Source organism: Scophthalmus maximus, chromosome 15 (assembly GCF_022379125.1).
Source record: "Scophthalmus maximus strain ysfricsl-2021 chromosome 15, ASM2237912v1, whole genome shotgun sequence".
NCBI lineage: Eukaryota > Metazoa > Chordata > Actinopteri > Pleuronectiformes > Scophthalmidae > Scophthalmus > Scophthalmus maximus.
This window is the reverse complement of record NC_061529.1, coordinates 9,754,622-9,776,594: the sequence shown is the minus strand read 5'-3', so window position 1 is coordinate 9,776,594 and position 21,973 is coordinate 9,754,622. Positions and strand designations below refer to the sequence as shown.

Genomic DNA, 21,973 nt, shown 5'->3' with positions numbered 1-21,973 from the left:
TGTTTCATTTGAAAGAGTGAAATGCCCACAAATGAACCATTCAGAGAAGTTTACAGGGGATCACTATTTTGGGGCTGCATGTTCAAAGCTGTCAAAGAGCTGAACACAACAACAAATATATATAAGCCTTATTGTTTGAATGCACCTGCTAACAGTGATTAGTTGTGAGCTTGTGGGCATTGTATGTCTCATTTGGTATCATCTCATTTTGAGCAACTCAGACTGAGGCGAAACATCGGTTATCCTCCTGATTGAAGCATGCCAGAAAACTGCCAAGACCTCCCGTACTTTGTGTTGGTCTCCTCCTCCTCTCTATGTCTATATATGCCTGACACACATATGCCCTCGCTCAAAGCAGGGCTCAATGGAGATCGGGCAGGAGGCCAATCTGACGCATGTCTACCCGTGTTAAGGACGGGTGTCGTTTCTCCAGCAAACAGATGGAGAAATCACTGTGATGGCTCCAAAAGTGACATTTTTGGATAATGCTTTTCTGTAGCTCTCTCTCTCTCTCTCTCTCTTTCTCTCTAATCACAGCATCTGAGACAGATTGAAAAAGACCATGAATGTCTGAAACTGCTCCTGCAGGCCCAGTCTCTCATAGGCTCCAGCAGTTATAGGTATCCTCCTCTTGTTCCTGCACATGGCTGGTGTTTATATTAAAAGGGGCAGAAAAGCAAATTAAGATTACAATGTACTGTATGTCAAAACAAACGTCAAGGATGCTGATCTCACAGCAAAAAAATATACAGTCTCATTACCTTAAACTTCTCTCTAACCTTAAACTTTTCTGACTGGTCTTGGGGTGATACACCACAGTCATCTAATATAGCTGATGTAATGTTTTACCACAGTGTTTATTCAGATTGCACAGCGTTGGAGTAATGACAACGATAAAAAGGCCTTCCTACATGCCGGCAGGGGCTGATTAGTTTCTTGAGCTTTTATTATTATATTATCAGTAATGTCTCATTTCCACCGAGCGTGTCTCCAGCTTATGCTGTTGATTCATTATTGAACCAAAGATAGATTTAAAATCAGATTAGCAAATAGGAGCACATGAAGGTGCACAGTTTGAATACGATTTTCAAATTTAATCCTCATGAAAAGGACTTTGGTATGGGGCTACATACAGACGCAAACACAGATGAGCTGACTCGCTTTGGCCAGTTACTGTAAAGTTTTTTCCAGTGTCTGGCGATGTCACCCTTGAATGGGAACACATTTATTTTAAGCCTCAAAAGGCTGGGTTTGAGAAAATAAGCAAAAGATAAAGAGCAAGAGAATGAGATAGAGTTTGAGTTTGGTCAGTCATAATATCTAAACGAAAAATCCAAAACACACGGGCCTGACTGAGAAGCAAACTGCAAGCATCCATAAATCAATAGCCTTTTATACAACAACTGCCACTATAATTGAATGTAAGTTATTACTTGTCCACACAGACTGGCCAGTTCACTCAGATTAATAGTTTTCATTCGTCACCTCAGAATTGCATTCTGAAAATCTATACAACTTATTCATGCTATTGATGCACTGTGCAGGTCCCAATGTGCTTTCCCACACAGTAAGAGACCTGGAATTGTCCTCATGGGTCAATGAGGCAGAGCCCTTTGTCATTTTCTCATCTTGAGCCTTGATGTTTAAATGTCCCCAAACAAAAAAAGGAAAAAACTGTCTGTTATATTACCTTGTTGTGATGATCCACCATCTTAAACTTTTTAAAGAAATAAGAATTCCATAAATAGCTCCAAATGTTTTTACAAATTACAACCCCCCCCCCCCCCCCCATCCATTACATTAAATATTTCAACTGATGTAATTACGTATAACTTGATTTAATCAACTGTAAATCTCTGAAAATTCAAATGTCTGCTCACATGCCCCTTGGAAACTGCATTCCAATAACCACAAGGGTGCAACACCAATCACAGAAACCTTAATTGTCTACACTGCAATGAAACCCCTCTGACGGACGGACATCGTACACATACACGTTCACATTAGCTCATGACACAAAGCCAAGTGAGATTTTGTGACAGCCAATATGTGAGCGCACCAAAGTGTCCTTGAGCAAATCAGAACCCCTGAGTAGCTGCAGATTTGGTAAGGCCGACGTGCACAAGTGTCTCATCGGAAAGCGTGAAGAAAACAAATCCTTAATAAAAAGCATTGGACGGGCAATTCAAATCCTACGAGCATTGTGTATAGGCTACTATATGTATATTTTCTTATTGTAGAGCTTTTTTGCCCCGCTCGCTCTCTTTCTCAAACAAACACCGGAATCTCTGATTTATCGTGCAAATAACTTCAGTAGACCTGCTGATAAATATAAGCATCTGAAGAGCTCGCATACAAATCTTGGACTGCGTAAAGAGATAATATCTCAAATTCTGTGATTAAGGAAAATACTTGGCTTCTCTTAAAATTTCAAAACTGGTGATTTACACTGAAAATTCTGAGCAGTGTACTGTGACACATTGTCCTCTTGATAAGTTGCAGTGTGGGAACATGAGTGAAGCTGTGTTTGTAAAATTCAAATTATATTTGAACACTAGAGTGATCCGTGCCATTTCCTTCCCCTCCCCCCTTCGAAGGAGCCCTTCTATTTCTTTTGAATGTAAACCCATTATGACTGTGGCAAAGGGGGAACATGCTCTAAGTCCTTACAGTATATGACTTTTTCCAGTTGCTCAAGGCTGCAGGTTTCTTTTCTGCTTACTCCAGGTTGTGGGATTGTTTGCCTCACTCCCAGAAATAGCAGTTTTGAGAAGTTCACAATGTGCCCCGAGACCCTCACAGAGACATCGTTTCAATTCACTGATAATCTCGCAGGTCTTTAGTGTTGAGCTTTGACTTCAGCCTCAACCCTTTTAACCATTAAAGTTCTGTTATTAAGGCAGTTTTGCAGCTTTTTGAGGATTGCATCTGTTACAGGGGCATTGAATATACATGGGTTTCCCTGAAAGTATTGACCTGTTTTACAGCTGAGACATGTTTTATCTATCACTGAAATTGTGGAACTGGCTTGGTGGTTGCCGTTTGAATACACATCACTTCTCAGTTTTTTTGGTAACTGCCACTTATAGAAATTAGAAATTAGAAATTATTATCAGCTCCCTTATGGTGTTTTCCCCTTTTCTTGCACCCTGGACCAAAGATTTGACCTTTGAGGGAGATAATTAATAATGCACAGATTATCTTTTTGAATGGATTTATCCCTTAACCTTATATCCATGCTCAGTGGGGGTATATCGGATGGAGGAATATAGATCACAAGAAGCCACCAGGGCAGATTCAACCTTCTCCATCAATGATTAAAAACTCTGCAAAAGAAAGAAAAAAAATGCAAAGTGTCGTGGCAAAGCAGCTGGAAATAAATAATTCTTTCTTTTAGAAGGAAAAACACAGCAATGGACTCCAGGTCACTCTGTGGTGACCCAGTCTAGTGCCTGCCAGAGAGGGATTATATCAAATCACTACAAAAAGGTCAACCTCCATTTCACTCCCACACACCAACTGACCGTCACACGCAGCGGCAAGAACAAAGGCACAACTCTTAGAAGTTCCGCTCGATTTTTTGGGATAGTGAGAGAGAGGATGAACGAGACAAGACTCGATCATTACGAGGAGAGAGTGAATGAGAACACACATACTGTAGGTACAAAGAGTTCCCTTTGTCAGTTCTGCAATATCATTAAAAGACAGAGAAGGGCCTAAATTGTTTCTGCATTCTTCCCTCATCATTTGGCATCATTGATTTTCCTGTGTGTGCAGGATCGTCTGCAGCTCCATTGATTATGCAACCGTACTTCGCACAGGAGGGTTAAGAGCAGTCACATTCAGGTTTATCAAAACTGAAGGACAGAAACAATTTTCAGTAGGGATCTCTGAGGAACATTAAAGAATTGCTGTGCATTGATTCCTGGTTGCGCATTCACAGGGAACTCCATGTACCAGGCAATAGAACGTATATGAAGTGTGTTACATTTAAAAGAACTAACACTTTACATGTTATATGCTGCAGCGCCTTGAATTGTTGATCTTCCAATGAGACGGTATTCATCCCAGAGCTATGAAACAAAACATTAACTCATATGGAGTCAGTGCTTTCACAAAATGCAACTAGAAGGCTTTCCTGCTGCCCCTTGCAGCCTTGAACGCAGCTTTAAAACTGGCATTTGAACAAGTCCCCTGGTATGTGTTTGTCTTACTGCACAGCAGACCACTCAGCAGCGCAGCATGTAAACCATTAAGGCCTCAGACGAAGCCATCCACCCCGACTGATGGAGCTTATCCAGAACAAATTACGTCTCCGTCGAATCAATCTCTACCCTGCAGAATTATTAATTATTTTTCAGCTTCACTTTTGAGGACGCCGGCTTGGATCGTGTGAAATAACCTGTGATGAGACAGATATTGAGCGAGGCCTTGTAGATTTCAGGGACACATTTCAAACATATACTGTATGCCACATCACACAGTTCAAGTAAAAGTTTCTGCAAACAAAAAAAAAAAAACGAGAATAAAATACCTGCACGTACAGTATTATCTGGTGTGGTATGCACTGTCCGTGGCCCTCGTATAAACACAAGTTTCCGGGATAAACAAGCACAAATTTGCATTCATCTCCTCCTACTCCCCAACTACTCAACATATATGCACACCCTTGGGAATAAACTGCTGTGAGCAAGTCTATGGCACTTCTCTAAAGAAATCTGACGATGCAGGAATCCCCTTGAGTGTGCCCGCCGCTGCGAGAGCACGCTGGAGCGGACAATCCAGCTCTTTTCATGCACTCCCTGCTCACTGAGGTCACGATAAGCAGCAGACAAAGACTTCTTTTCTTTATAACTTCCAGCCATCTGTTTGCTCATATCTGAGTCCACTGGCTGGGATGGGGACGGGGGGGGGGGGGCTTCAGATGTTCCTGTGTTGAGCTGGAACTGAGAGAGGCTCAATCCCTAAAAAGCTCAACACCATCTGAAGCACGAAGTTTACAGAGCATCTCAAAGTGGGTGACGGATCTCAGGAGCTGATTGTTAAGTACTGATTATTCGTTGAACATACTGAGGCTTATATGTTCTCAATTTTGAACAGCACGTTGCTGTGGCAGGAGCGCGGATTTCCGAATGGATTGTTCAAACAATTTAAAGGTATTACGTAATAATGTGAATGTATCAATCCCTTTTTGTGTGAATGTCTCAGCAGACTGTAAGAAGACTTTCTTTCGACTTTCTCAGTGGCCTACAGCGTGACCCTGTCACGCCACAGTGCCTTGCCTCGAAGCCTCCATTCAGCCTTCAGCGTTTGCTTAGAAGTGGAGTCAGCAAACATCAACTAACAACCAGCTCCCAGCACGAAACAAACTCCAACACAAACTCCACAAAAAAAACGAAAAAAAGTTTGCGAACCCCGATAGCCGTATGGGACTTTGAGCGATCGTGGGAAAACTAAGGTCGTCGGGACATTGGGCTCTGGGCTGGCTTCCTTACCGTAGTCTCACATAGCCAGACCTTCTGTTCTCCACTTTGTTGTTCCAGCTCTGGTGAGTCAAATAGTCAAACTTCATTTGATAAAAGTCCTCGCTATGTCACATCAGTGTTTTGACAAATGCTCTGAATTCTTGCTCGCTTTCACAATTCAACAGGAATGCCGACTGCAGGTCATTTTACAGCCACTGGTGTCATGGAGTTTTCTGGAAGTTAATTTCCCAGCAGTCAGTGAAATGTATCTGTATTCTGACCCCGTAAAGGCGCTTCAATTAGATTAGATACTGAGGCATCAGAGGAGAGGAGGCCCATTTCATTAACAAACCAAATAAAGCAGCGAGAGCTTTCCCTGGACTTTGGCAGTTTAATGAGAAGAGTTTAACTGACTTCAGGCTGCAGAAAAAGTGGGTTTTATTTTTCAGCTCGCTGGATAAGCCTGTCAGGGAATATTATAAGGCACACGAAGAGGCAGAGAGTGAGAAAGGCAGATGTGAGCACACAGGAACCCCAGACAGCCATTGAACGTCTCTAATGAGGTTTTCAAGCTGGTGCGTTCAAGAACAACTGTGCCTCCTTGTACTGGGAGCAAGACACTGCACTCCCGCATACTGAGCTGGAGAAATGTGTGCTCTCCTCGCGCACGACACAGAGGAACACGATCTTCACATGAACCGATAAGGAGGAGTGGCCGAGCTCTCCCAAAAATGTAAATAGATCATGAGAAGCAGTACTGAGACTCAGCGAGTGGTGCAGTCAGCATTGATTTCCTCTCCTGTGACACGGTGTACGGAGTCGTCTCCAGTCATATTCAAGCCTCTCCTTGAAAATCATCGATGGTTGTAACGGAGAATAAGAAGTGTCTCTTTTGCCAGGGTGGTCACAGGGGACCCTCTGCTGTTCTCACTAAAGCACCATTAATCAACCCTCCAATAAGCCCAGGGCTGGTCTTACAGCCGCCTTCAAGCTCTGCTACCCTCCTTTCAGTTCTTCGTATGTTGTTATACCCTCTTATTTTGTGTATTTAAAAAAAAAATCGTTCTCACTTTTACTTTTTAATGATTAAACTTTGAGAGAGAAAAAGAGGATACTGTTCAACGCTTACTTGTAACTTCTGTGCTCACTGTACAACTTTGTAAAACCATAGAGAGAAGCCGGATAATAGACCTGCTCTTTTCATCATTTACTGTTAAAGCAAGGACAGCGCCGGTCTTTACACTGAGCAGAGGACGATCCATGGTTGTACACAGAAATGTTGGCCGTGTTCTCTCAGCACTGGTGGGCTAACAGGAATAGCACAGCAGGCTGTCTTTTAATGAATGATCCTCAGGCTCATACCTAGCGTTCATGAATACACATCATACCGCTGCTGCTGTCCAACAAAAGTGCCCGTTTTCTGAAAACATAACACAGAGAAATTGTTTTCTTTCCATCACTCCGTCTCTTCTGGCTGCGCCTTCAGGCTACGTTACATACGGGTGGTTGTCTCATCGGTGGCTCTTTGAAAGATCCGGGGTCGAAGTTGAAATAAATTCAACCTGGGTGCCGCCGCTTTCCCCGCAGGAAAACAATGGCAGAGGCAGCGGGTTCACCGCTGACCATGTGTTGTGGCTTTAGGCAGTGATGTGGCTCCATGACGCTGTCAGGTCAGTCATTCGGTCCAGATGTAATATCTCAACTACCATTGGATGGATTGCCATGACATTGGGTGCGGACATTCCCGTCTGCCGCGCAATTGTTTTGAAATCACTCTGTGAGCCCCTTTTTTTAATGTAGCGCCATCGTCAGGTCAAAATGAGAATTTTTCATATTCTTTTGCTAATGAATTAGCGAAACCAATTCCCATCAGTCTCATTAAGTGCTTTGTCTTTATTAGCAAATTGTTGCATGCTATCGCAAAAAAACTAAGAGGGTGAACTTGAAAAACATTAAAGCCTACCCAGTGAACATCACCATGTCACTGTGAGCATGTTAGCATAGTAATGCTATCGTTTAGTGCACCACTTCCGACTCAGCGGTGGGCTGTTGCCATGTGCTATATTAATCCTGTTACACTTCGGCTTTTATAGAGCCATACGTCGGGGACTGTTAAATTCTGTTGCTGACAGGAAGCTCCAGTCTGTGTGTGGAATAACATCCCCAGCGAATACCATCACAACTGAAATGCTCTGAAGCAAGACAGTGAACCCTAAACTTCCCTGTGATGCTGTGCCGCAGGCCATCCAGGGCGCTGAAAACCAATCTGCATTGTGTGAGATGAGGGCAATGAGTGCACCAACGAGGGATCAAATCATTGGATTTTATATATTTATGTTGCAACTTTCTGACAGCTTTTATATTATGCATTATGGTCTCTTCTTGGGCAGCAGCAGAGGCTGCTCTGACCCCTCTTGAACTCTTTAATGACCCTCTATTCCATATTTACAGAGCAGTGTCCTGTAGCTTTGCTCTCCAGCTTTTCATAAGGAGTGTGAACAAAAGGCAAAGACACATTTTGTGTCTCAAATACCCAGATGCTTCACTCAAAAAGGTCCAAAAGTTGAGTGGAACACTGGACACGTATAACCCTCGACTTGGCTTTATAAGAGGAGGGACCACCAACGTATTTGAAAACTTCTGCAAATGCACATCAGCACAGATGGCAGCTTGTGAAGTGAAGCAGGAGACCAACAGAGGCAGGCAGAGGCAAGGATGAAAGAAGACCCATTCCAGAGGTCGAGCCGGAGGCCGACGGCGAATGTGAGTTCCCTCAGGAGGCAGAGCTGGAACCCCGGGAAGAACGGGAACCAGGAGCTGCTGACCGCTGGACCACAGACTGGAGGAGAACAGGACCCGGATCTGGTGGTTGTTGTGCCGGTGACGGCCGGACAGCCGATGGAGGATGAAGGGCTGGCGTTGGCTCGACTGCTGACTGGATACGCGGAACAGGGAAAGGTAGTCGGTCCGGGCCACGAACTGGAAACGAAGAGCAGGAGCAGGAGTCCTCACTAACACCAACAAGTACACTACACTATCCTAAAATCAATACTTTTCTACAAAGCATTAAATGGTCTCAGGCCTAAATACATTACATGTTATGAAGCATCCAGAATACAGTATTTATAAGCTTGTGTAGATGCTTAGATCATTTGACCTCCTTGTTAAATTGAATCTCGCCCTATTGATACATCGATGTATAATAGAACAGGAATCAACTTTATTAACCCCTAAATTATAGATGATTAGTACAGCATATCCATTTTGCAGCAGATGTACAGTAAAATACAAGCAAAATGATTTCCTTGAGAAGCTCCAACAATAAAACATGCAGACACTGAACAGTATTACAACTCCTCTCTTTTCTCCACAGGGACGAGATGAAACAATCAGAGAGCCACGTATGAATGCTTACCTAACTGAATTTATTCATGGCGTTCCCCTGGAAATGCCTGGGAATAAATCATTTTCTTTCCCAGAAACCTTTCTCCTTCCACCCCTGTCCCTCTGCATTTCTCTGGAGTTTTGCCTCGGAGCAGAGAGAGAGAGACGACGAGAGCAAAAGTGCAGGAGTGAGAAAACGAGAGAACTCGTTGTGCTGAGAGGTGGAATATGTTATAGAACTACAGTAAGTTAACTCAGATATTCATAAGCAGGTAGATGCTGCATTGCTTTCCTTTGCGTTATGGGCATATCATGTTTTTTTTTTAATCATCACATAAAAATGGAGGAAGAATTAATTTACTTTACTTCAGTAAATTATTATTGTTTAAAAATGTGTTGTGAGCCCGACTGGTTCTTGGCATCTCTGCTTGTTTCCTCGATGCTGGCCAAGAACTAGTCCAGCACATAAAAGCGTATACATCGCATAAAATCAAAACATTTAGTATTTTCAGATGTTTACACGTCTCCCCTGTTTCCAAGCCTAATATACTACAGCTCAGGTAACCAGCTGCCAGCTCCAGCTACATACTGTATTTACTGACATAAGAGTGGTATTGATCCTCTGACGTACTCTCAGCGAGAGAGTCAACAATGTTTATCTCTATAGCTGCTTTTGAAGACGTGCGCTGAAAGTCTGGGCATTTCAGGAAAATGTCTGCACCCAATTTTTGGGAAATTTTCCGGAGTTTGCCTTTTACATATTAACGCAGCAGGAGATTGTCAGAGTGTTCATGACGGAAAAAAGCTTAAAATTGTGACTCAAGCCCTGAAATTCATAGATTATCAGCTGTGAAGCACTATTACCTTAAGATAGAGTTCATTTAACTAGGCTCATTTATCTGATGAATAAAATCTTAACTTATGGTAGAGGATTACATTACTTCCCTTTGAATTAAGTGAATACTCCATCATAGTAAAGTAAAAGTACCTCCCATTTGAACTTGTTATGCAACACTGATTCCAGATCACTGTGTCCCGCTGCTTTAAACCCTTTTCATTGTGGTACAGTATGCAAAGCCGTAGGGAACTAGGGAACCTTTTAAAGCTTTGTGTCACAATAAATCTTTTAGTGAGTCCATCTGGGGAGGTGTAAAGGTTCAGAGGGTGTCTGGTTGACACGGGCAAAGCCCCCTCTCCTTGACCCATTGGTGCCCGACCTCCAATAGCCAATTAGGAGGAATCAGAAATGCATCATTAAGTCTGTTAAAAACCATCTGTGTGACTGTCTCATCTGTCCAGGCCTCCGTTGGCTCCAATTACCACAAAGGGACAGAGCAGGCTTTGCGGGAGGGCAGAGCAGCAGACAATCAGCTGTGTGTCAAAGTGTGACTTCTCACCTGTATGATGCTTACGATTCCCAGTGTCTTTCCCATTTCCTCTCTGTCTCAAATCCACTCTCTTGCCTGTATCTTAGATGTCAGTTGTTGTGTGAGTAGAATGTGGAATGTAGATCTTTAAAACCCGGGAGCACTCGTGGACAAGAGAAGAATCTATATACATACATATGGTGGGAGTAAAAAGCAAAAAATAATCCATTTTTTTCCAACTCTGATAATTCAGATTTATGTTCTTTGGACATCCCTCTTGTCTATGTTTTATTTCATTATATGAGAGGGTTTCTCCTTCTGTGCTGCCAGTCTTTCCTATATGGATTTCCTGTGAGGCCGTGAAGCTCGACTCTAACAAGCACAAAGGCTGGAATAGTACGCCTGCCCGGAGCTCCCTGTGGGCCAACGGCACCTGAGGTCGGAAACAGAGGGAATCAGCCTTGATAAAACAACAGTACAGTACAGGCCCCTCAGCTGACTGAGTCTTTGAATAGTACATTTGAGATCATGCAGGCAAAGATACTGTAATGTTTTGTCCTAAATGTGCGTTGGGTATAGCTGTTGGTTAAACCCCCTCCCTCCTGAACAGCGATTGTCCAATCAGAGATCAGCGATAGTAACTAGGGACAGAGGGCCTGTCAAGATTTGGATTTCAATACACGCTGAATTAATGTGCAAGGGGCTGAACTCCAGAGACAGAGAGTTTTTGAAAAAGCTCATTACCATGTAAGATTCATTTCAAAGGCTAAAGAGCGAATCGTTAATTAACATCACTGTTTTTTTTTAGGGGTTTGGCGATTATTAGAAAAAGCCCCATTGCGAACTAGTGCTTTTATAACAGACTTTAATTTAACATTAGCTAGTAGAAATTTACACTCAAGCAACCTTAGCAATTTTTTAATAATGACCATAGTTACGTTTGCCAAACGGGTTATGTTACAGTGAAATAGCTAATCTGATCCGGCATTTTTCTACGATACTGTGACCAGGCTCGGACCGAAAATTATGGACCAGAGGTATATTCGCGAATCCGAGTACCTAGAAACTGACCAAGTCCAAACAGTGTGATTAACCATCAAATGAGTCTGTTTTCAATCAGTCCTGCTGTGGCAGCTGAAGCAGCAACAGAGGGTCAGGAAGGGACAGCAGCTAATGAAGACAGAGCTATAGGAGAGGAGGAGGAGGAGGAGGAGGAAGAAGAGGAGAAGGAGGTGGAGGAGGAGGAAGAGGAGGAGGAGGAGGAGGAGGAGGAGGAGGAGGAAGAAGAGGAGAAGGAGGTGGAGGAGGAGGAGGAAGAGGAGGAGGAAGAGGAGGAGGAGGAGGAGGAGGAGGACGAGGAGAAGGCGGAGGAGGAGGAGGAGGAGGAGGAGGAGGAAGAGGAGGAGGAGGAGGAGGAGGACAGCTGCCAACGTGATGCTGTGGGAGAGCCGGCTCGGGCAGAAGCAACAGGTGAGATTGACATCGAACACAGTGACAGTGCTGTATATTATTCAGTTGTAAAATAGATAGAAATGGGTCATTCAGTGTTTTGAATTTATATATTTTGTGCAAAAATAGAAATGTTGAGCCACCCTGTCAGTTGTTTCAGTCCAACATGTCACTGTCTGCATCCTTTGGCTGTCAGTCTGTCTACAAACATTCCATTGAGCTTAACTACGATAATTGACTGAAAATAGTTCTATTTATAGTTTCATATGTTCTAACATAGGACAGGTTAGGAAAAGACAAGTGTATATTGAATTAACCTGCTTAGCCCACTGACTCCAGCCAAACTTAAATTAAGTTTCAGGTTAACTTTGCCAGCCTGCTCAGCTAACGTAAGCTCACGGATCGTACAGGATACTGCAGCAGAGATGAGGCATTCATACATTAATTTTCTCACAGTGAAAAACAATCATTGTAAATCATATTCATGACTGATAAGGTTGCTGTGTGGTAACACAGACAGCACATGACCAGGCGAGACAGAGCAGCGTCGTGCAGCAGTGGGTTATTTAGACCATCAGGAGGAAAACGAAAAAATATCCACATATCTATGTTTTATTGTAATTCATTCTTATATATGCTGTGGCATACTCTATTGGCAGCAGCATCTCCCCCTCCCCTCTCTCTGTGTCAGAGACATTATAATAGATGGTTATTCTTCATGTAGTGGTGGCATTTATCTTATTTATCAGACAGTACCACTGGTTAATGGCTTAATTTATTCCGCCTAGGTGTCAGAAGATGAATTACCTTTGTCGTCTTATCGGTAGATATGTGCGAAAGTAAACTGGAGTTGTTTATGAATATTCCTTGACTGGAGATAATGTAGGTAAAATATCTGGATTTTAAGTTATTAACCTGTGTGTAGAACAAACAGGTGGCATTGAAATCTATAGTTTCATTTCATTCATTTATTTTTGTTGCAATTGAACTTTGACCTTCAATTGCAATTATCCATGAGACGGTTGTCAGGCTATTTCATTTACATAAATAGTTTGTTCTTGTTTGACCATGACGATGGCCTAGTTACCTGCAACCTACCACCATGTAAGGCCCCATAATGTTTTATGATTATAATTTCAAATATGAAACAGCCTTCTTCTAATGTTATTTGTCCTGATTCACTCATAGACTGTTCTTGATGCATTGTTGGTTTTCAAAGCAACCGTAATCGAGTTAATCTAGTGCAGGCGGCTGTTTCTTGACTTAATCCAATCAGCAAAATTAATGGGAAGTCAATGAGAATTCTACTGCTGTCCATCGCTGTTCATTAGGGAGTGTTTTAAAAAGTATTTCTCCCGGTAAATCTGTCATTAATGTGAACAGCATGCATTCTACAAGAAAGAGAAAACTTGACAGCCAGCAACCGTACTGAAGGGTTTCCTCTGGCATGAGAGGACAGGGAGCGAATGTCTCAGGGAAACAATAAACTGTTTGTCTTGCACATATACTAGAATTCTATTTTTGTCTTTTGCAATGATTATTCAAGCATTAATTACCGTGCATGGCGGAAAATGCTGACTGTAGGACCGTCTGCAGCCCCAGCACACACTGAGAGTGAACCAACTCTTGGGAGTTCAGTCGATAGAGAGTTCCTTGCGGCAGCGCGACTCAACTGTCCACAAACAACCCATCAGAGGCGGCACCGGGGAAGGAATAAAAAATCATTCGGAAATTTCTCTCTGTCTCTCTCTCTCTCTGTGAGTGGAGAGGACTTTTGGATGCACACTCCTTTACTTTTACTCTAACTTCAAAATGAACTTTGTGTCATTCCGCGTCCTGCTTCATCCAGAGGAACTATTGATGTTTATCTTTTTCCTTTTCTTTAGTTCTGTGTCAAAGACCCCTGAAGACATCAAATGCTGGTGAAAGAAGAAGAAGAAGTGGGAGATAAATATTAGGATATATTGTTTTGTGTGTGTGTGTGTAGTTGTGCAGAGGTGTGTGTGTGTGTGTGTGTGTGTGTGTGTGTGTGTGTGTGTGTGAAGGAGGGGGAGGTAAAGGGAGGGAGCAGAGTGCTCTGGGCATCAGAGGAGACTTTAATCATCAGCTGTGAGGTCAGGAATGCATGGCGCGCCTTGAATAGATCTATTGTTCATCTCTGGCGAATGCGGGCAAAAGAATCAAGATTAAGACGAAGGGTACAGGTAATCACAATATCTTTTATGGTTTTCTTTCCTTCTGCTTATCTCTCTCAGCCCACTGGACAAGCACAGGAACACTGGTGACCGACGGCCTCGAAACTCGCGAACAGAACCACAGCGGCAGAAAAACGGGAATGTTTTTTTGTTCCTACACACAGCAGCCCTTACATGTTCTGCCTTCAGTGGACTTGCGGACGTGATTTCCCCTGATGTCATCATCATTAGCTTTTGAATAAACGCGAAACTCGAATATTAAACCGAGCGCCGCACTCGAGTGTAGCTCTTTTCTTACTTGACTGTATTCCAGGAGACAAGCTCCATTCAATGCCGTAATCCACTGTCAATTCAAAAGAGTAAAAATGCCTCTCGGTGAGAAAAATAACAATGGTCTTTTCTTCTGTCTGACAAAGAGACGGCTGGAAACTAGTGAGGGAAGACGAGCAGAAAACTGATGCAGCGTTTCCGACTGTTGGCGCTGTTGAAATTTCCCATCCCCACTGGCCTGGGGAGAAACGGGCGAGAGGAGAAAGTGGAAGCTGCTTCAAACTGTGTCATTGCATTGTTTGGAGGCCGTCGCAGAAGGTGATAGCGTCGGAGCTGTGCTGCAGTGGTGAGCACTGTTGCCTCTCAGCAGGAACGGTCTGGCTTTGATCATGCGGCCTTTCAGCTCGGACTTTGTACGTTCTCCCCGTGCCTGTGTGGGTTTCCTTCCATAGACCACAAAGCACGCAGGTTGATTGGTGACTCTGAGGCTGTCTCCAGACATGAACTCCAGAAATTGTCCGGAAAATTGGGCGTGGACATTCTCCAAGGTTCGCCGTTCATGTATGAAGAATGCAGCAGGAGGTTGTCCGAGTCAGACACGATCACACCGACAGGAACATTTCAGAAACATTCCGCAGCGTCTGGGCAGAGCACGCAGGACGCAGAGATGTTCCCTGCTGTACTCTCACACGGGCTCTCTCTGACGTTTTTCCAGAAATTTCACCAGGGGGCTGGCAAGAGGACTTGCCAAATTGTCCGGAGCAATGTTTGCACATATTTGCATTCTCACGTACAGGAAATTTTGGGGAAAAGGACTTCAGTGCACGTCTTAAAGTCAGCCTGTCGGCCCTGTCCAGGTTGAGGTTTGACAACTGTTTATACTGATGTGCCTTACTCCTAGCTTTTGCAAAGACAAGTGCGGAGTTAAGAGAGAGGCGCAATGATGTGAAGAAAAAAAACAAATCCAGACATTAATCATGACAGCTGATTGTGGTCTGCAATGTGAACATCTCAAATTGCTTCCCTGTGCCTGACATTCTCATTAGCGGCGCTCTGCCTCTTTTCTGTCTGTCCTTCGCTCCCACCGTCTCCTTCTGTCCCTCTCGCTTGTTTAGTATGTGATTTGATTTGGAAAACAACAGTGGTAGCGTTGAGTCAGATTATCAGTTTCTTCCGGAAAAAGAACAAAAACCTCCCCCCCCCAAAATACAATAAATCACTGTCAACAAGGCAGTTGTTAAAAAGCAATTGCCATCGCATGGCATTAGTTTGGATGTCATCTACATCGACGAAAATGAAAGAAACTCGAGTCGTGAAACTGCAGCTTAACAAGGAAAGGATTAGATAGTATTGAATCACACAGAGAGCAAGACAAGGCTGGAGATTCAACACAGCATATTTTGTATACAAGGCAGGGTATCATCAGGGCATGAGCACATGTAACCAAAACAAAATTGTGTGAATTCCTTCAATTTTAAAAAGATATTTACCACACTTTACAGGCGCACTTCCTGAAAGCTGGGTGCAATTGCAAATGCAAGCGCACGTCTATGTGACCGGCGCAATTCTGCAATCGGTGACGAGAGCCGGGGAACAATCTGGACGCAGCACAGCACAAGAGGGAAATCAAGGTAAATACATTATTAGCAGGAAGAAAAGAGAATCAACCGGCGGGCGACCTTGAATAAGGACAAATCACATCAGCTCCTCTCATCACCTTTAAAAGCTTGTGACAGTTGAAAGAGACAGGATGAGAATCCAGGGGCCTGTTCCGCAGGCTATTTATACACAGACTGCAAATGGTTGTCCTGTGTAGGCTATGAGGTTGGGCTGGCTTGATGTGAGATTTTCATTAAATGGTTATCATGCCCCAAAATACCATAACTAGATTATCATGATATCTATAGAAAGTTTGGAAGAAAAAAAAGAGGAAATAAATAATTATACTGTCAGTCAATGAAATGATTTAGGGGTCGCCGATTGATTCACTTTTCAACACAGTTTCAATAATGAGATTTTTTTAAATCTACATCCACATTGCTACGTTTTTGTTTTAAAACATATCAGTGCTGAAAATGTATGCCTGAAATATATTTCCCGTTTTAACATTGGGAAATTCTGTGTTACTCTAGTGCCTGTAACAGAAAGAAACCAAGAAACACACATGCTGTGACTATACTTTTGTTATTTTTTTTCACACATTATTGTATACCCGGCTTTGACACATGATATACAAGATAGCTTGTACAGTATAAGTTGGAGCCTGCCTGAGAAACATGGACACCCACTGTGAACCGCTTTACTTTTACATTTGCCAACGTGTGTAGCAGCTTTTCCTACAGGGAAGGTGTCCCCGGGAAACACGTTCTCATACTCTATCTGACATTTTAAATGATGGAGGCAGTGACAGGGAAATGACTGAGATGAATACAAAAGAAAAAAAAAGTAAATATCTGGGAATATAAAGTGAAAAAGATGGATATATAATGATGAATATTCAATTCAATTCAGTTTTATTTGTATAGCGCCAAATCATAACATTATCTTAAGGCACTTGAGACCTTACAATATCAAACAGTCTGTCTCAAAAGAAAAGTCCAGTCCCTATCTATCCACTAAGTTTGCATGGCGACCAGTTACAACTTTGTTAAACTTTATGGGAGCCCTGATAAAAAAAAAAGAGAGAAAATGTATGAGCTTGATGGGAATTAAAAATGACTGCCTCTCTGCCTAATGAGCTCGCGTAGCTGAGATTCTTCCTCTTTGCTAAGCTCCCCGACAGCCCAGAGGCTCATGAAACATCATGAAATGAGCATGACTTACAAATTCAAATCATGCCCTCTGTGTATGGAAGGATGTGTTTCCATTGCATGAAAGGGAGGACACAACTGGAAACAGTGTCTGCAGACTGACGCCGAAATATTGTGGGAGGCTGAAGATGTGTTTGTGCAGGATAATCCCCAAGCTTTCCACCAAAAGAACACAACACCAGTGTGTGTGGCAAATGAATGAATGAAAACCCTCAATAACCTTGGTTACAAGCGTGTCGTGTGGGAAAGGCTCAATCAAGAGGATATCATCATTCATTCAAATTGTCTGAGCCTTTCAGGTGTTTCCACACCAGCGGGGCCGATCTTGCCGGAGCTGGGTCATTTTGAGAGCAATTAGGAGCGGGGGCGCCATCGAGACCCGCTGGGTGAAAAGTGCCTGGGCAATGTTTCGTAACCTCTCACGTGATTCAGGGAACCTCATTTGACGTGAACACAGGAGAAGGAGAAGACATGAACATAATCAGCGTAACGCATCAGACGATGGGACAATCCATAGAGCGGTACAGTATAATGACTTGGTATTGGTATTGTTGCAGTTGTGAGAAAACATAGACAGGAGAAAACATCCTCCATTTTGCACTTGATATCCATATTTGTGTGCAATTCAAAGTAAAACTAGTATTTCTGAAGCAAAAGACTACACATAAAAAACGTACATAGTCAATTGGCCCGCAAAGTCAAGCCAGTGCCAAAGTGTGTTTTGATGCATATTACCAGATGTTTGTGGCTGGTTTATTTGTTCCTTGCTTCTTTTTCTGTTTTTTTTTTTCAGTTCCTACCGATCTCAGGGTGATGCAAAGTACGGTAGCTGTTTTTTTGTTAATGTTTCCTTGAACCCCGACCTTCATGCACGCACACACACACACACACACACACACACACACACACACACACACACACACACACACACACACACACACACACACACACACACACACACATACACATACACACACACACACACACACACACACACACACACACACACACACATAGAGTCATTCATCTTCAGCTGTATTCACACCTGTACTTCTATTCTCTTGTTCCAGAATGAAGGGAAAAAAATAATTAAAAATGATTGTTTTCATTCAGTTTCGGTCTGTTCAGGGTTCAGACTGTGCACAAACAAAACCCAGAGCTGTGAACTCGACGTCACGCACACTGAGAGATAACTCATTAATTAAAAGAGTTTTGTTGACCTGTCATCCCGTGCTTCACAAACCCGCTGGGCTCAGTCAAAGCAAAGTTTGACTGACAGCGACTCACAATGCTCTTATCTGTGCCGGGAGGATTTATTTACCGTCTGTGGTGTTCATGTCCAGCGAAAGAACGAAAGAGAAATACAGGGATAAGAGCATTCGAGACAGTGTGGAGAATTCTTTGAAGCACCACAGACACTGTCATGTGGGGAGAAAGCAGTTAGGGTGCGAAATGGGACACTTAAATCGGGAAATGTAATGTTGTTTACCAAAAATATAATGAATGCAAACAACCGGTATTATAGACAATGCAGCTTCAAACTGTTTCGTACCACTTCTTCTGTGGTTTGTGTGAACGCACCACAAACTGCCACCTGCAAGTAATTCTACTTTTGGAAAAGAAATGGAGAAGTAGCAATGCCTCCTGAGAGTCAATGACAAAGACAGGAAAACAGCGTTTCTATGTTCGATCTCCTGGTGAACCATTGCATGATTAATCGCACTGATCAATATAAGGGTTTCAAAGAGCCATTTATTTTCCTAAAGCCTGGCGACTTAAGGAATAAATCTGCCACTGGGATGTTTTTTTTTGTTAGGTTGAATTGGGGGATCTTGAACGTACGTGTGAGGGGAGCAGAGCGGCGGCGTTTCACACATTGCATCATTCTCAATGCCGGCCTTCAAAGTGTCAAGGCCTGGCCCTAAAGTCAGACTGAAAAACAAGGTTGAACTTTAATCTGCCTAATATTTCTAATTTTTTCTATGTTCCTCAGAAGTTTGGCGCCTGATAACAAAAGACAAAGCTTTCATCTGACAGCAGCGTTGGTGGGACGGCGTCACGTACGACCAGCTTTGAGTCACCACGAGGGCCGAAGAATCTGGTAAATAGGAGCCGTGGGAAGCAGAAGCAGCCTACACTCACCTTTGTGGTGACCATAACCAGCTGTTACACAGGCGTCTTTGTCACCCACGTGAACATCTCGCAGTTTCTTGAGAAGGGCATGATTGACAGGACTTTGAGGAAACCAGTTAACAGGTGCACAAAGTGGGCAGTTGTCCATTAAATCTTATGTAACAGCTATACAAGCTAAAACAATCTTCAAGTGCAATTTGCATAGTCACACAGCATCACATCTCTTTCTGGCATTTATTTATTCAGAAGCTGCTCCTCCGGCTTGTTTATCAAGTAATTAATAAAAGCACTGCAGACAGTGGTGACTGGGGTTATCATTGTTTTTCTTGTTTGAGGCATCACATCCTCACACACACACACACACACACACACACACAGAAATAAATGATATGCAACAGATCACCATGTTCCGTGAAAGGCCAGAAGACACTCACACACTGCAACGTTGTGCAGAGTCATTCAGCATATTTAAAAAAAGAAAACCAGCATTTCATTTGTTTCAAATAAATTTTCAGGTATAACGACTCAGGTAATGTGAGTGTCTTTTCTATAACAGGTGAACATGAACATTCTCCTCTGCGTGCTCTCTTTCTTCAGTGCACAAGGTTAACTTCAGTGCGTTCGTCTTTCAAAGAAGCACAATCGAAGGTTCAGGCCAGGGGCAAGTTTGAGGGGGGAAAGCGGAAAAGTGCAGACACACAGCTTTATATTATTGTTCTATTGCTGTAATCGCTGTGCATTTAAGTCTTTCATTCATTCACCCCGTCTTTCTCTGCAGTCATAAAATAAGAAAATTTACTTTTTTTATCTTGACAAACTTATCTTGTCTGCCTCACATAGGCCGACAGCAGATTGTGTCTCTGATCGTATTGTTTGCAAAATACATGTATGATGTCGTCTTCTGACTTCAGTGGTGTCATAATGATGAATAAGTGTTTTTTAGGGTCATTGCATCATCCAAAAATCAAATCTCTTCAATGTAAATATGGAAGCAAAGTTGAAGCAATTCAAATATGAAAACACTGAACAGGGTAGTGTATGGCTATTACTGACCATAAACAGTAATAGAGATTGTGCTTGCTCAGTGCTACTGTGGGCAAGCAAAAATATTTGTGCGAAGAAATTCAGGAGCTGCCGATTAAAAATTAAAGAGGAAGCAATTTTCCTGTTTGACAGCAAAAGCCAGCAGTCAATTTTGTGACAGAGAAGAGCAGTGAGGTAAGTTTGTGGAGCTCATTCCTCCCTGTATAGTTCCTGATCATCAGTTTTATGAAACACATGCATTAAGTAGAGTAAGTCTTAAATGAGTCTATTATCCAGATCCAAAAAGTGATGATGGGCAAAGACATAAACTGTTTGACTCCACCAACTGTAGCATCTGACACATTTTTAATAAGACAGTGAACCTTTCCTTTCCTGAATGTCCACTGATCAGCAGTCAGTTAATTTCCTGTTGGCAGGAACAGAACACACATCTACGCACCCACCCGTACACACACACACACACACACACACACACACACTGGAAATGAATTCTGAGAGACCAAATCAAATCAATGTGATTACAAAGATTGAAAGGCATTGAATTCTATTGCATATCTACAGAAATGCTTTAAGACTGCTAAGTGAAGATGAAGCCCCATGCAGGGCAGTGTTTACCTTTTAGATACAATGGTTATTGAAGACGCCTGCTAATAGAGTTTGCATGTCTGCATCAATTTTTTTTCTCTCTCTTTCTGTTCCCAGACAAGCTCAGGTTCACTTGCAGCACTGCGGACGCTGGGGAACAGGGTCCCTTCACTGCAACATAGATATTTCCAAAAAACGGTAATTCAAATTAAAGTTATCCATTTTTATGCACCCCCTCTATTAGTGTCTTCAGCTGGTGTAAATACTTGGTTTCAACTGGAAATGTTTGGCGCTCACCTGATTTTTGTAATATCCATGTGGACAGACATGAACAAGTCAACACAGTGAGCGCCTGAGCATTAGATCACTGTAAAATCAGTAAAAAACTAATTCAACAATAACGGAAGAAATCAATAATAACATAGGTGTATAAATCAACATATTTGGACCATGACAGGTGGTGTCACTGAAGGGTTACGTGGGCCCCTCTCGTATGCTGTGGGAGTACGTCAGATAAGGAAGGCAGGGGACCTCTACCATATACATATGTCAAATCAGAATCAGACATACCTAGTTGATCCATGGGGGAAATTGTGGCCAGGTGGATAGAAAAACACACATAGTGTAGATCAGGAAGTGGCTGGATTTTAAAACTAATAAAATATTATTGCTTTTGAGTTGACCCTGGTCTAAGTGGTAGTTTTTTTTCGGTGGCCTGAGGGCATGCATGTTTTCATCTGCACACTAGGAGGCTCTACTTTGTGCTTTCAGTTGTTAAATAAAATATAGAGAGACAGGAAATGGACCAGTGAGATTTTATGCACAGCTTAAAGTAATAAAAATGTTATTGACTGTATCCTACACTGGTGCAGCCAGTCCATTTCTGTACATAGGACAGATCCGACTGGAAAATGTTTCAGATATTACATTGTTTTTTTTCGGGAATATAGGATATTTGGGCTATGCGTGTAAATTGTGGCCTTAGTGTGTTGTAGTGTGTTCACTGTACAGTTCTAACTAGAACTTCAGCTACTTTAATCCCTTAAAGGTTTTAGCTGAAAATATTGCATGCAAACATCAGACAGTGCAGTATAATACAGTACAGCATGTGCTTACATATCAAATATAGAATTTGTTGTTTCACAGGTTAATAAATATTTCATTAAGTGAAGTAGGAAAAAAAGGCTTGGGTAAAGAAAATGTGAAAAAGAGTCAGAGAATACCTTTGGAGCGGAGCTTTTACAGCAGCTGCAACCGATCCATTACATCAC

General features: G+C 42.6%; 1 long non-coding RNA gene across 1 annotated transcript; it reads left to right on the top strand.

The window, feature by feature from the left end:
- Nucleotides 1–13,555: 13,555 nt before the first annotated feature.
- LOC118286263 lies at nucleotides 13,556–19,597 on the top strand. The gene is made up of 3 exons (XR_004785346.2): nucleotides 13,556–13,869; nucleotides 14,277–15,761; nucleotides 18,934–19,597. It is a non-coding gene; the product is annotated as an uncharacterized LOC118286263 (long non-coding RNA).
- Nucleotides 19,598–21,973: the final 2,376 nt, after the last annotated feature.